Genomic DNA, 14,532 nt, shown 5'->3' on the forward strand with positions numbered 1-14,532 from the left:
CGGCTTGTGCCAAATTATTGGTACCTCTCCATTCCTAAAACAAAGTTCCAAATACCAAAGCAGCATAAATATAGGTAAGTTTTCTGAGCCGCCTAAATCAAGATAGCAAAAGAACCTACTTGCTTCAGATGTTTCCTTTATTAGCAATAATTTGTCGCATTCGGGCACAAACGATTGTGCTCGAATTGTGATCGCCATTTACTCTCTGAAAGGAAACTGATTGATGATTGATAACCTCAGACGAGGTAAATCTGTATGTACAGTTAAAAATGTCTTATTCGACAAGTGTACAAGCTGCGTTTGCTTCGTGAAAGATTTGACGAATAATTCGCGTCAACAGCTTTCAATTCACACAAAACCAGGGAAGTTATTTTTCAAAATAACTTTGGACTTACCAAAGTTAACAAGAGGGACAAAGATACAAACTGTCCAATCTTGGAAGATGTTTTCGCAAGGGTTAAGTGCAAATTTTATTTTTTTGTAAATGAACCTTTGTTTTATTATAGCCGATCTCACTTTTGCAAAAAAATGATTGCCAAAGATGGCCACCCCACACAGTGGAATATACTGAATCAGAGAACTAGAAAGCAACAGATTCTCAGCGCTATTTTACATCAGTTTTATGGAGGTGGACGATGATAAAACCCCAGATTTCGTCCCCAAAAATATAACAGAATTTTTATTACACTTTCACTAAAAAATAAGAAAAAAAAAAGAAATACAGTTTTATCCACACAGCTTCAAGCCGCCGGATTCCAGTGAGTTCATACCTGAATCATAATATAAAAAGAATCCCAAACGCGTAGAAGCACCGTGATATTCACAGTAGACAAATGCTCTCAAACATGCAAATTTGCGCATAGAATAATCTGGGAACTCAGGGTGCACCGCCAGATGCAGTGTTCTTGGTCAGGGCACGTGTCTACTGCGTACCTGGAAAGGGTCCCGCGATGTGCGATAGAATGACGTCGCGCTCTAATCTGCCGGCCAGCGTGTTGTGTGAAATCATGTTTGAACCTCCAGCTAAAAAGCAACGTGGTCCGGACCAGCCACGCACATGGGAGCAGTTATGTTGTTGAAAATCGTGTTCGAATTTCCCGCGCAAATATCACGTGGCTTAAACTAGCGGCAAACGAACCAGCGTCTGGGGAATGCCTCAGGGGGAATAAGAAGAAGAAGAAAGGAAAGTTTTTTGGAAATTTAGTAGAGAAGCAATCGAAAGTACGATATTTTTCAGACAGATGTCTCAACGTCTAAGACTGTACCTGGACTCTCGGGAGGGCGCTTCTAGGCGGCTACGCATGAAGCAAAAGTGAGAGGGAGGCAATGATAGATATCACGCTATATTCACGCGTGCCAGCCGTGCTTTAATGCGTTGCGATGATCCTCTCAGTTTTCTCTTTGTAATCACTCCTGCATTCGGTCACTTGGTTAGCGGACATAAACGACCCCGACAGCGCTGAACCCATATAACGGCTGCCAGAGGGCGGTACCATGAAAAGGGAAAATTTGGAACTCGCTCAAGAAGGCACTTATGGCACTAAAGTGGCGCCATCCTTCGACATCTTGTTGACTAATGGTAGCAAACTGCTCCTTTTACAGCGCAAGCATGTGGAATATGTTGAGCACCGATTAGTATACTGTGACAAGTTCCGAGTGCGAAACACCTATTGAAAAATGTTCGGAAACCAGAACAAAATACAATGAGCAGCAAGCTTGAGGTCGTATGCACAGACGTTATCTGAACCAGCAGAAGCATCCTTAAGGGAAAGAAGCGCGGCGGTAACATTATCGGGGGTAACAGAAAAAAAATTGTAATTTTATTTGGACGACAGATATTGACCTTTGCTAATTTTTATGCTCCGGTACGAAGATTTAAGAAAAAGTAAGTAAAAGCCTTAGCAATTTGAACCAAATGCTGATAGCTATGATCGTCATGGATAATTTTTACGCAGTTATATTACGTAGTTACAATTGAGGTAATACTTCTGAAGCTTCCACTGTATTTTTGATTTGTCCTTAACAATGGACCATATTCACACGTTCAATTTGGTGATAGAGAAGTGCACTGAGTATACTGTACCCCTTTATATAGCCTTCATAGATCATGAGAAAGCATTTGGCTAAGGTGGAACCCTAGCAGACATCCAGGCATTACGGAACCACAGGGTAGATGAACAATACTTAAGAATATAAAGGATATCTACAATGGGCCCACAGCTACCACCATCCTCCATAACGAGAGCAGTAAAATACCTATAAGGAAGGGCGTCAGACAGGGAGATAAAATCTCTCCAATATTATTCATAGCATGTTTACAAGAAGTAATCAGAACATTGCATTTGGAACAGGTGGGAGTAAGGGTAATGGAGAATACCTCAGCCACCTCAGATTTGCTGATGACATTGCGTTGCTAAATAGCTCGGTGGAGGAATCGCAATGCGTGTTTTCCGCTCTGGATGAACAGAGTAGAATCGGGGGCCTGAAAATTAATATGCAGAAAACCAAAGTAATGATCAATAACCTCGGGACAGCACAGCAGTTTGGGATAGCGGACGAGGTAGTGGAAGTGGTAGCCGAGTATATCTAATTAGCCCGAGTTGTGACCGCGGATCCCAACCACGAGGCAGAGATAATTAGAAGGATCAGAGTGGGGTGAGTGCGTACAACAGGCATTCTCATATACTGAAAAGGAGTCTACGATTGTCGCTGAAGAAGAAAGTGTATGACAGCTACATCTTACCAATATTCAGCTACGCGGCAGGAACTTGGAGGCTGAATAAGAGGGTTCAACATAATTTGAGAACGCCTCAGCGGACAATGCAGCGGAAAATGATGGCTCTAACATTAGGAGACAAGAAGCGAGTGGAGTGGGTCAGGGAACAAGCGCTTGTTAAAGATATATTAGTAGAAGAAATGGACGTAGGCCGAAGAAATCGACGTAGGCAGCGCATGTAATGCGAAGGCAAGATAACCATTGCTCGTTTAGGGTAACAGAGTGGATCCCAAGAGAACGGAAGCAGTGCAGGGGGCGGCATCAAGTTAGATGAGTAGAGGAGATCATGAAGTTTGCGGGAATAAATTCGTCAAAGTTGGCACAGGACCGGGGTAATTGGAGAATAATCGGAGAGGCCTTTGCCCAGCAGTGGGCGTAGATAGGCTGGTGATGATGATTATGACGTTTTAGTTGGCCAGCGCTCCCTTGCCCTCATAGGCTAATGCGTGGGGTGGCTCCTTCCAGTAATGTCACTCTCGTGTTAGGGGCTGCAATTCTTGCGCCAATGCTTTCGGCGAATTTTTCGCTTTGTGTACCGGCCAGTCGTTTCCCAAATTGATTAATCCTTTCTTCATTTACCCACTCCCTGTTCATAGATACCTCGTGGTTACTAGATTACCCTTGTTCTTTGTTAGTTGCCCTGAGCTTCTGAAGGGGACTTTGGTGATTGTTAGTTGCCCTGAGCTTCTGAAGGGGACTCTGGTGACTCAGACGTCGATTCCTCCATGTTGGTGCCGACCCAGTTTCTAATATCGATATAAGCGATGGCTCTTTCGCCACAAGCCATTCCTGTAAAGAAAGTGTCTATAACGTACACATCTGACATTTGGTCGCAGACATAGCTGCACAGATTCAAACTTCTTCAGAATATTTAGCGCGTTTTGCTTGGTGTATGTGCTCGTTGAACAAAAACTTGTTTGGCAATTTCTCGCATTCTAGTCGCCCCGGCCGTTCAAAATTTTGTTCACAATATATTCGCTCGTTGGTTGAGCCACTTCGCAATTCTCGGACAACAGGAATCAAGTGCAGCTACCAAGAAATAAAAATTGGCAAACTGCCCCACCTGGTGTTAAAGTTTACACTTTGTCACCCGCTGGCAGTGTTTTACCCACTCCTGGACGTCTCCATCGAGCTCCCCAGAACACATACGCGGTTCAAGCGAGTGCGATTTCGTCTTAATTGCTATTTTCTTGAGGTTGTAGATTTTGGGAAGAAAATTTTATTGGCCATGAAAGAAGTGAGACTGCTAAATCAGGGCACCGAAAACTTCGCGGTACACGTTGGATATACGCAGCGCACTCAGACAAATTTTCACGATTTAAAAATATGGGAAAGGCTTTTCTTCAGATCGTACGGAAAGTCCGGAGATCGGTGCGCCGGGCCTAAAACTGGCTAGGGGGAACAGTGCACTTGTACGTTCTCTACTTCTACCACTGTTTTGCTCCTACAAAGAAATCTCTGCTTCACATGTAGGCTACGTCGAATGTGTTCCGCATAGTACGTTTTCCTCATCATCCTGCATTTGCTATCTACGTAACACAATATGTTGCACTGTTGCCTCCATTCAACCAACTTAATATGTAAAACTATGGGATAAAGTTAGGTTTATTACGCATGCCTAAAAACTACTCATATTAGGCATCATGAGCGAGAGATAGCGGAAGGAGGTCGAGGGGGCGTAGATAAGTTTGACTGAATATCGGCAATTAATCAATCTCACTAAACGAACGGCCACTTTTCAGGACCATGAACTCTTACAATTGGGGTATTGTCACTTTACCGGATGGTAGGGTTGTCTGAACCAGCTCTCATAGATGGACACAGAAAAGCCGTAGACAGGTTTACACAACGAACATTTATTACACACTTACAAAACCCCTAAAGCAAACCACCTAATAAATACATTGCACTCAACGTACAAACAATTCAAAATTCAACCCGTAAATATAATACAACAAAATACAATTCACACCAAAACTCAGAAAGGGTCCACAATGAAGTTCTACCCATTTGTTCAAGATGCACTCATTACATCAAGTCCTAGTTAAAGTCTCTCGAACCACAACTCCTCAGTTGTGTCCTACAACTATGTCCCTATAAGGGAGTGGCCTACACCGCTGTTGTCGGCGCTGACTTGTCGCACCAGTTGCGTGGTCGCGCCTCGGTTGTAGCCGTCCTCGTCTCGTTCCGGTGCCGGCGTTCGCTGCGCGCGGTAACTCCTTGGACGGCGTGGGCTCCACGCGTCCCGACTGGTTTCCTCGATGGCTAGCCGCTGGTTGCCGTTTCCGATCTCGCTGCCGCTGGAGATCCCAGGTAGGCTTGGCACAAACGGCGCCTTTCGGGGCCCTAGAGACGAACGTCGACGGAGCGTGGACGTTGGCCGCAGGTGCCCGACCGATGCCGCCGGGGCCACGAAGACACATGATCGTGGGGCACTTAGGATAACGGTGCCGAGGAGAAGTCCCTCTCCCGCCCAGGCTCTGATGCTCAGGTCGATGGCCTGGCCACGTCCCCTTGGCTCATTCTTTGAAACTCACGTGCTCCAGCCGCCTCCTGGTTGTCTGTCTCCCGCTTTCTGTCTTCCCTCTTCTCTTTGTGCGCCCCGCTTTTATCCCCTCAGGGGTCTCTCTTGGAGCACTCTCATTGGCTGCTTCCCTTTCCTATGTTCTTATAGGGCCACCACTCCATTGGTCTCCGGCGCGGCGTTCTCCGTTCGATGACCAGTGCGCTGCCATATTTTCCCATGATGCCTCGGGGTTACGACGCTGGTGTTCTCTGATTAGTGCATTCATGGCCGCACTCGAAATATACATCACTTTGTTCTTTTTGTTCAGAGTTTTGATTGGTTCTAGTGCATCCCCTCTGCGGGGGTGCCCTTGACACATGACAGGTGTAATACCTGCTAGTATACCTCTTTGGTTTTAATAACGAGAAAAAAATGTAAGAATAGCATATGAGAGAACTGAAACAAAATAACGGGTTATAATCACAACACGAATTCAAAAGGTGATTTGGTTTTGTGTGTGATAACTTGAAGCAGGATTTTTGGCAAAATTAGTAAACTTCTTGAAAGCCAGTAGTTAGCTTCGCTGTTATATTTGACATAGCGCTGTTGGAAACAAATTCTTGCATCATATCGTAAGAATATAAAATACAAGGGTTGCTGCTTCTGTAGCTACGGCGTTCAGTGATATATCAGAATTGTAGAGGCCTTAACATTCCACCCTCATGAAACCCCCGTTTTGCTTTTGTGGATCAGACACTGCGCTTGCGAATTTTATAAACTGGATTTGGTTACTTAGGTTATTTTGTGTTAGTATGAGATGCAGGGCCACTTTTACCACGCGATTCAAGTTTTAACAGCGATGCTTTGGACTCTGGTAGTTTTTTGGCGAACTTGCACAGAAAAACCTCCACGAATGATGACGTTATCGCATGCACTCGCATTACTTTCATTTTACTGCCCATGCTCGACTGGACCTCACGGCTCCACCTGGCCGAGAAAGGATACAAGTGGTACACGCACGGCTTTGGAAATGCGTTAAGAGGTGGCTAGCCTAAACACTCGTTCGCACGAGTTGTGCAGTTTTGGCGTCGAAAGAGAATTATTTTTAAGATAAAACAGTCGTACAAGCCGAGAAGGCATCAAGATAACACACTCTTTAAAATGCGTCTGAACGCGATACCAGAAACCGAACTGTGGCCATCAATCAAGTTTGAAACTTTTGTGCATACTACCCTCCCGGTGCTGCCTCCGCTACTGCTGGCGCTTCACCAAAAAGTCGGTGGACAGGTGAATATTTTTCTACTTTATAAACCTAGTTTTTGATGATCCGTGGGGTAATGATGACAGTACGCAGAATACCTAACCGAGAATCAAATAATATTCACACGCTCAACGTTGCCGGGTTCCTGAGTATACGCACGCATAAAGTTAAGCCACCCAAGACTAAGCAGAGGAGGCCTACACCTTCTGTTTTGGCCAGTCTTGTGGCCACTGGTGGGACGCTACCCAAATCTTTGACTACGATATAATGCAGTCAAATGCTTTTGTGTTATCAATGCATAGGAATCCCCACAAGACGCGATTACCCCCATTATAAATTATATATTATGTAGCTTGACAAGACCAAGTTTCCTTGTGTTGAATTAGTGTGCCTCAAGCCAACCTCTGGCGGTTTTGGGCGACTGGTTTTTGTCATATAGTATAATATTTTGACTAAATCACTTTTTCAATCAATTCAAATATTTTATTACTAGGTAGATAAGTTATTGGGGCCACATTTTCTGAACACTGGTACTAGATTACCCCTCTTTTAATTCGCAAAATACACCGCTTTGAATTATTGTGTTCACTTATAACGCTAGAACAACATCAATATCTTCAACAGCTATTTTTACATTTGCAGGGATATACTGTAAAGTCCCGTGCCGTTACCTTTTAAAGCGACGAGTTGGATATTTTTCTCCTTGAGACTTCGAAAAATTATGTGTAAACATCGAGTGAAGCCTTGTTTGGTTCATTGGGCGCAGGAGAATAGGGAATATATATCCTAAATCGAAGGCAATAGCGGTGTCGCCGTTATTAAAATAAGCTTCCCTTCTATGACCAATAACGTCACAATTGGGACCACAGTTATTGTTTAAGCAGTGTAGCACGCCAGGTCTTTCAGGTAATATTTTTTTGTCGATAGGATTGTGCTGGTAGTTTCTTACTTCAACAAAAACATAAATTTGTTGTCAGAACAACTCTTATCTGTTTGACCCCGTGGTTCTAAACGGTTTAGACATTATGTAAATTCCAGATCTTTTTCTCACAGATGCGACGTGAGAGACCACTCGACTTTCACAGACTTTTGGGGGCATAGAACCATTTTGTTTCAGTCCACGTTTTTGTTCACAACTCAATGTTTTAGATATTTCCCAACTAAGCTTGCTGAAGCTTGTGTTAGCGGGGTTTTCTGAGAGAATCTTTCCCCGCCATGCTTCCCTTTTTTGTTGTATTGATGCATATTGCTGTATCAAAAGTGATTCTAAAACCGGCACGGAAGCGCCCTTGGTCTTGCGCAGCTGGCTGCTCTAAAATCAAATTCAGTTCAGCATAATGAATCATTCCTGGCTATAATCTGGCATCAGAAAATTTATCATGTTAATTATCTTCGCACATATGCAAGCCTATTTCTTCGGAATTGTCATCGAAAGAATCTCGCACTTGGGATGGCCGTTTTTGGAGCCAACGATGGTGTACTGACGGGGACCTTCCGTACATTACGAGTTTCATGCAAGCCACGGCACCTTTTCCCTGGATATGAAAGTAAAAAGGCATGTGACTCTTAAAACCCCAGCAACACAATCATACGCATAAAAATTGAGATGGCCAAAGGGAGCCACAGAGATGGTCATTGCGGCGGGAACCATGCGCGAAGGACTGCACTAACGATGTGTCTACGGCATAAAAAAACCCACAATACAATTGCTCATCCGTGACTTGTAACACGCCCTCACGTTTAAAGCCATGACAGGTGAACCAGAAATGGTTCAGATTCGTCACTTGTGAAGGTACTTCTTTTGGGTGAAAGCAGAGAATATGCACACATGTAATTGTTGAAAGTTTGCTTGAGTTTGTCGTCCTATCATTCAACTGTCTCTACTCGAAGATTGTATTTATATTTTCGCGTGTACGTGTTTGCATGCTGAGACAGCCTAGCCGCCATGCCACTTATGTCAAAACTTATGAATGAAGCGCGACGGGAAGTTGCACACGCGGCCAAACCAGACCCTTCGTGCAAGCGTCTCCTGCTGTTCAAGTGTTCATTTTTGTAAACTAGGTCATTGCAGTATCGGTCCTTGAAACCTAACATAGAGACAAGGTTCTCATGTGGTAAGACGCATGGACTAGCCGCCAGTGGATAAAGATGGATACGCCACAGTCTAATGATCCGGTTCAGCCGCGCCTAGTGAAATGTTACAATAGCGCTACCTAACCCAGCAAGCGCCGAGGTAAGAAAGTCAAGTTTTCATTTTTGTAAACTACGTCATTGCAGTATCGGTCCTTGAAACCTAACATAGAGACAAGGTTCTCATGTGGTAAGACGCATGGACTAGCCGCCAGTGGATAAAGATGGATACGCCACAGTCTAATGATCCGCTTTAGCCGCGCCTAGTGAAATGTTACAATAGCGCTACCTAACCCAGCAAGCGCCGAGGTAAGAAAGTCGGCTGTATTCGGCGGCGGCTCAAGGGCAGTCCGCTAGATGAATGACTGCGAAGGATATAGTGTAGTAAACCATTCACTCTGTTTCCACTGCACAGTGTTGTTTGGCTGCCAACGATTTATCAAATATCAAGAGATAGGTACATTGTAGTAAACAGTAGCTCGGGCATCGGAGAGAGGAGTGGCTGGCGTTCAACGAGTGAGGTGCGTTCGCGCATTTAAACCAGTGCTTTCCTCTCGCCCACTCACGATTTTGTATTCTGACTTCTTAAGACAAAACCACTTGATACAATGTCTTCATAGCGGTTTCCAGGCAGCCTAGCCTCTGGTAGTCGCAGTAGCCGGGTAGTTGGGTTGGTTGGGATGAACATCTATGGTTGGGATCGACATCTATGGTTGGGATGAACCGCCTTGAGTACCGAGCGTATCCAGTGGCAGTCGAACAGCATAACTCGATGGCGTCTCTTTCGTTGTGTCCGTAAAATCGGCTGCTGCGCTCCAGGTCGGTGGCCTCCTGCTTTTCCTCGCTTTCTTGATGTGGTTAAGATGATGGCGGACCTCTGCAAGAGTGCTTTTTACCACCCAGGTTCGTGGCCTGACGCGGCACTGAAGTGGTCCGACACTGCGATTGAGGATCACCCTTTCTCTTTCTGCGAAACAACGTGATTGTTTAGTGTCTACTACTTATCATAGTTGTGCGTTTCCTTCTCTGCCTTGAGGAGTTCGAGAAAGCATAAAAGTTATCCGCCAAACATTCTCGAGCAGGTGTCATTTCTGTAGCTTTGTGCTCTCTCGTCTGCTGCCGGTATAGGAACCTTGCATGTCGGCCCTGTATAGGGCAGTTGTTTTCTATTAAGGGTGCTCTCTTCAGTTCAGCCACGTGTCGTTCTGCTTGCCCGTTTGTTCCAAGGTGATGGGCTATTGATGTAGCCTGCGTTTCATTGGACGCATATGAAATGTTTTCCCGTCGTCCGAGACGAGGCCGGAAGAAAAACGTTTATTTAAGTTTTAGTGGTTTGGCGGCAGTTCACTGGGGTCTCGTCCAACGTGCGCCAATTCCTGACGTGGTCAGCACGGGTGGTACCCTTGGTCAACGGCTCCAACGGCCTCTATTGCTTTGTGTGCAAGCTGGATTAAACTGATTGAGTCTTCATAGGAGTCGCAGGTAAACAGTGCCTCAAATTGCTCGCATTAGGGTTTGTGACTTTGGGGACAGCCGTACCACTTTTTCATTCCCATGTAGTGGGGTAGATGGCGGGTTATTCTTGATTGGCACAATGGAGATGCGTGTTCGTAACGATTCCGATAAATTTACCCAGCGTGTTCAGGCTTGTGAAAGTGCCTGTTTGCAGCGGTCTCCAGTCGGTAGCATTTCCCTTTGTCAGGTATTCGTGTGGTGGGGGTACCTTTTTCTGATGCCCGTATAGTATGACAATGTTGTCGTGTATTCTGGGGAGACTGGCGGGGTCTCTTCTAGGTCGGAATCATCGGGTCCTTTATTGGTAGTCTAGCCTGGAGCCACCCTGTCCGCCTTTGTGTTTTCCTCTATTCCCGAGTGCATCGGCGCCCGCAAAATCCTGTGCTGAATCCTGGAAGATGCTCAGTGTCTAGGGGTAACAACGCTTTTAGCCTGCAGGAGTACACGGAGTGTGCAGCGGCTGATTCGTCAATTCAAAAAGTGTGCAAAGGCCTCTTGCCCTCTTGCTAGTCTGAAATTGTTTTGACATGCCCCTCCGGCAGCCTTCCGCCACTGCCAGAGGGACAGCTAGCTCCTCGGCGTCTGTCACGGTACAATGATGTAGAGAGACACAGGTGATCATATGGAGGTGTACGTGTAGAACTACCGCCACCCAGCGCCATTTTCCTCGGATCTTGCGTGGCATAGTTTATGGCCACCGTGTTGATTCTGGAGGAGAACATGCGGCGTACAAAATCCAATCATACTTGAAGCCTCCATTGATGGAGGTTTGGGTCCATGTTTTTAGGTGTGCGGACCAAGTGGATCTTTTGGCAGATGGCCTCAGGAATGTCGGTTCTCATGAAAATTTCTCTGATTTGTTCCATGTAACCCAGCGGCCACAGAAGTTCACCACCCGTCGGAGCCTTCATCGGTCCGTTTAGTCTGGGTCTTTTCGTGGAACGCCAAAAGTGGCGACACCCCTTCAAAAGCACGTAAGTGAAAACCGCGGATGTTGTGTCGGTGACGTCACGGACTCCCACCGAGTAGGTATACGCGTCCACAACAACCAAGTAGGCGCGCCCGAGGAGTGGTCCCGCGAAATAAACGTGCAGTGCTTGCCATGGTGTCTGGGGACAGTCCCACTTTGGACTCGGATCTTGTGGTGACCTCTACTGCGTTTATTGGCATATAAATCAATAGCGCACCATTAGTTCAATCATGGTATTAATTTTTTAACGCCATACAAAACTCCTGGCACACTCAAATATGGCGGCGATGCCTCAATAACCAGCATGCACAAGGTGAAAAATGAGAAATTGTGCTGGGCTTGGTATGATGACCCGTGATCCGAGTTTAATACTCTTGCGATGGGATGCCAGTGCGGTAGCTCTTCGACGGTAAGGAGCGAAGTCGTGTCCATTCAGTTTTAAACAATGCTTTTTACCTCTACCCCCCCCCGGTTCTTTTGGTACCATAGGTGTAAACAGAAAACTCCCGCGAACAAACAAAAGAATTTACCGATACCGGCAGGAATCAAACCTACAAATAATAAAGTAACGAAGCAAGAGCCCGTTAACTTACCGATTTACCTACGCGCCCACACGGAAACCGGGAAGACAGGTGTTGCACTCACCAGGCACATCTAGGCGGTTACCCAATGCATTCTCAATAATGCCACGAGACGGCGTCACGCGATATTTTGCGACAATGTGCGTTCGGCCCCTCGCACGTCTAGGGACCCTGTGCGGTCCTAGCGCGTGTGCAGAAAATCTCACACCAGCGCATGAGATCTCACTTCTAACGCGCCAGTGTTGTAAAGCCTGTGCCCTCCGATGTTCACGTAAAAATCACAGCTCCTTGTCATCTCCCCTAAAGCCAACGACACATCACAGAACACATTCAAATACTACTTGATTGCCTGGCCTCCTTTTTTGGCATCCTCCTCATTTTCCGCCAACTACCCAACAAGAGCAATTTAAGGTGCTGCTGTATAGCCCCTCTCTGCCTAACCAGCTTCCGCTAGGCGGCGCCGACTGCATATGGGCTCCCGTGAAGAAGGAAGCACTCGCCTTGGCCACGCTCTGGGCCGCTCACAAATCTGAATAGATTTTATACTCCACATCACTGCCTCTGCTGCTCCTACCCCATCTCTGCGAATATATCGTCTCCTCGGACCGCGGCAGCAGAGGTGGAGAAGTGGGATTATCTAGCACCTGGTATGAGCTTCCTTATTTTATGAAAAAAAGAGTTTCCAATCATGTGCTGCACCAATACAACTCAACCAACCAACGTTAATGTAACAAGCAATGATTTAACTTTACCTAGAATATCTCGTGGAAGTAATAAAGCGTTGAGTTATGTGCATTTTACTTCTCTCTGGTTTCGCCATTCGTAGAGCGACGTGAGAAAATTCGACTGACGTCTCATGGGTAATCGTTGTGAGTTCCGTTTACAGCTTTGCTTTGCAACCACATTCACAGGGTGGAGTGGCGCGATTTTGTTATAGTGTGCCACTTGTACAGCCTTTGCAAGATAGTCTTTTGCTGCATCAGAAGTGTTATCTCTGTAGCAGTAAACGTGAGTCGGGACAAGCTTTGAACGCCAGGTGGCTATGGTCAATCGATGCGTTGTTGCAGTAGTAGTCGATTCAACGCTCGTGCATTCTGGTGGTTCTTGCCTTGTATGTACACTATATATTGTAGTGATATGCCCATAACTAGATGCAGCACCTGGCCTTGCGTGGTAAAAGAACTTGAGCCGTTGGCTTCCTTTCCCAGTCTGCCGAGCAGCAACCGTGCCGAAAGGTAGCCTTCACACTGCAATATAATAATGAAACAGGTGAGCTGCAAACACTACAAGAAGGTCTTATCTCTTCAAGTGACCATATTTTTGGTCTGCGGGCCCTAGCGTCCCCGATGCAAAAGCGATCGGTGCCTCTCGGTTGTGATCATCCTTTTGAGACAAAACAACTCCTATGCCATATGACAAAGCGTGACATCAGATTAGAAGCTCCTTCTATTTGCCGTAGCTTTTCTCTAAGGTGTGCTTGAGAAGCAATTTGTTTAGTTCAATAAATTCTTTGGGCTGTGTCTCCCACCTCCACCTGATATCTGGTTCAAGAGAGTGACAGAGACAAATGGCAACTAATGCTGTTTTCCAAGAATCTGTAGTAAATCATGACCAAGAGAAATGACTCAAGCGCTTACCCGCAGTCTGGTGCTGGAGCCTCAGGGATGGCTTGAACTCTAAGTTCGCAGGTGTAAACGCCAATTTCGCCCGTTGATGTTTCCGGAAAAGAAACCTCGCTCACTAGAAAACAGCACTTATTTTTGTGGAGGCGAAGTTTGTACTTACAGTCTCTTGAGATATTCCCGTAGGTCGGCATGTTCTTCTGCGTCCTTGCTGCTGCTGATAAAATCTTTTAAATAAGCCAAACACCTGTTATGCCAGACAGCCTATTCCTGACGAAGCGTCGAAAAATAGCTGGTGCAGAAGAGTTACAACAGACAAACGTTTAACCCTGTAAAGCCGTCTCGGCGTGTTCACAGTCAATAGCTCAGCTTTATCCGACATTACGTACACTTGCTGGTAAGGCTGTTCAAAATCCAGTGTACTAAAAAACTTGGCTCCCTCAGGTGGCTTAGACACTCAACTATTAGGAGTGGGTAATGTGACATCTTCCATACCAGATATACTGTACAACGGTAGTCACCACATATTGGCAACGAGCCATTTTTCTTTTGCACGAGTACGAGAAGCGTTGCCAATCTGAATGCTGCGTAGGCTACACTGTTCTTTGAGTTTGCAATCGGTGCCGTTAAGCCTTTACAGCCCACAGCAGCTTGAAATAACTGGCCGCTCCTTTGAAATATTTGGCTTCACTCCTTCCACAAGTTCGAGTTGCACAGCAGGACTTACGTGTCCCACGATTTCCTCGTGGAATACCTAAAGGTACATGTCCAGTAGGTTCCCCGCACGGAGCACCTTGAGGTATGTTCGTGGCGGTATTGGCGACATCGCCGACACCTAGCCGGCATGCTCACGCTGAAACCGACCGTGGTAATGCGTTTGAAGGTGAAGGGAAGAAAACTCGATTGGTGGCCATCGGAGCCCCGGTGAAGCTTTGGCATATACCCTCCCTGTCGGTTTAAAAGAAAGGGAGCTCCGGCCTACTCTAGGTTTTAGCGTATCCGGAGAGAAGAAAGTACCCGTGGCCTCTGCTTTTACACTATCGCATAACGCATTTTCTAACCCGCCGTACCCAAACGCTATCTGTCCCTGAAATGGGCTCCACGGACTTTTCTTTTCATCCTTTGCAGTCAATCGTGCTCCCAACGCTCGATAATTTATCGCGCTTTCTGT

This window comes from Haemaphysalis longicornis, unplaced genomic scaffold (genome assembly GCF_048455015.1).
Source record: "Haemaphysalis longicornis isolate Haplotype H1 unplaced genomic scaffold, Haemaphysalis longicornis Haplotype H1 scaffold_11, whole genome shotgun sequence".
Classification (NCBI taxonomy): Eukaryota; Metazoa; Arthropoda; class Arachnida; order Ixodida; family Ixodidae; genus Haemaphysalis; species Haemaphysalis longicornis.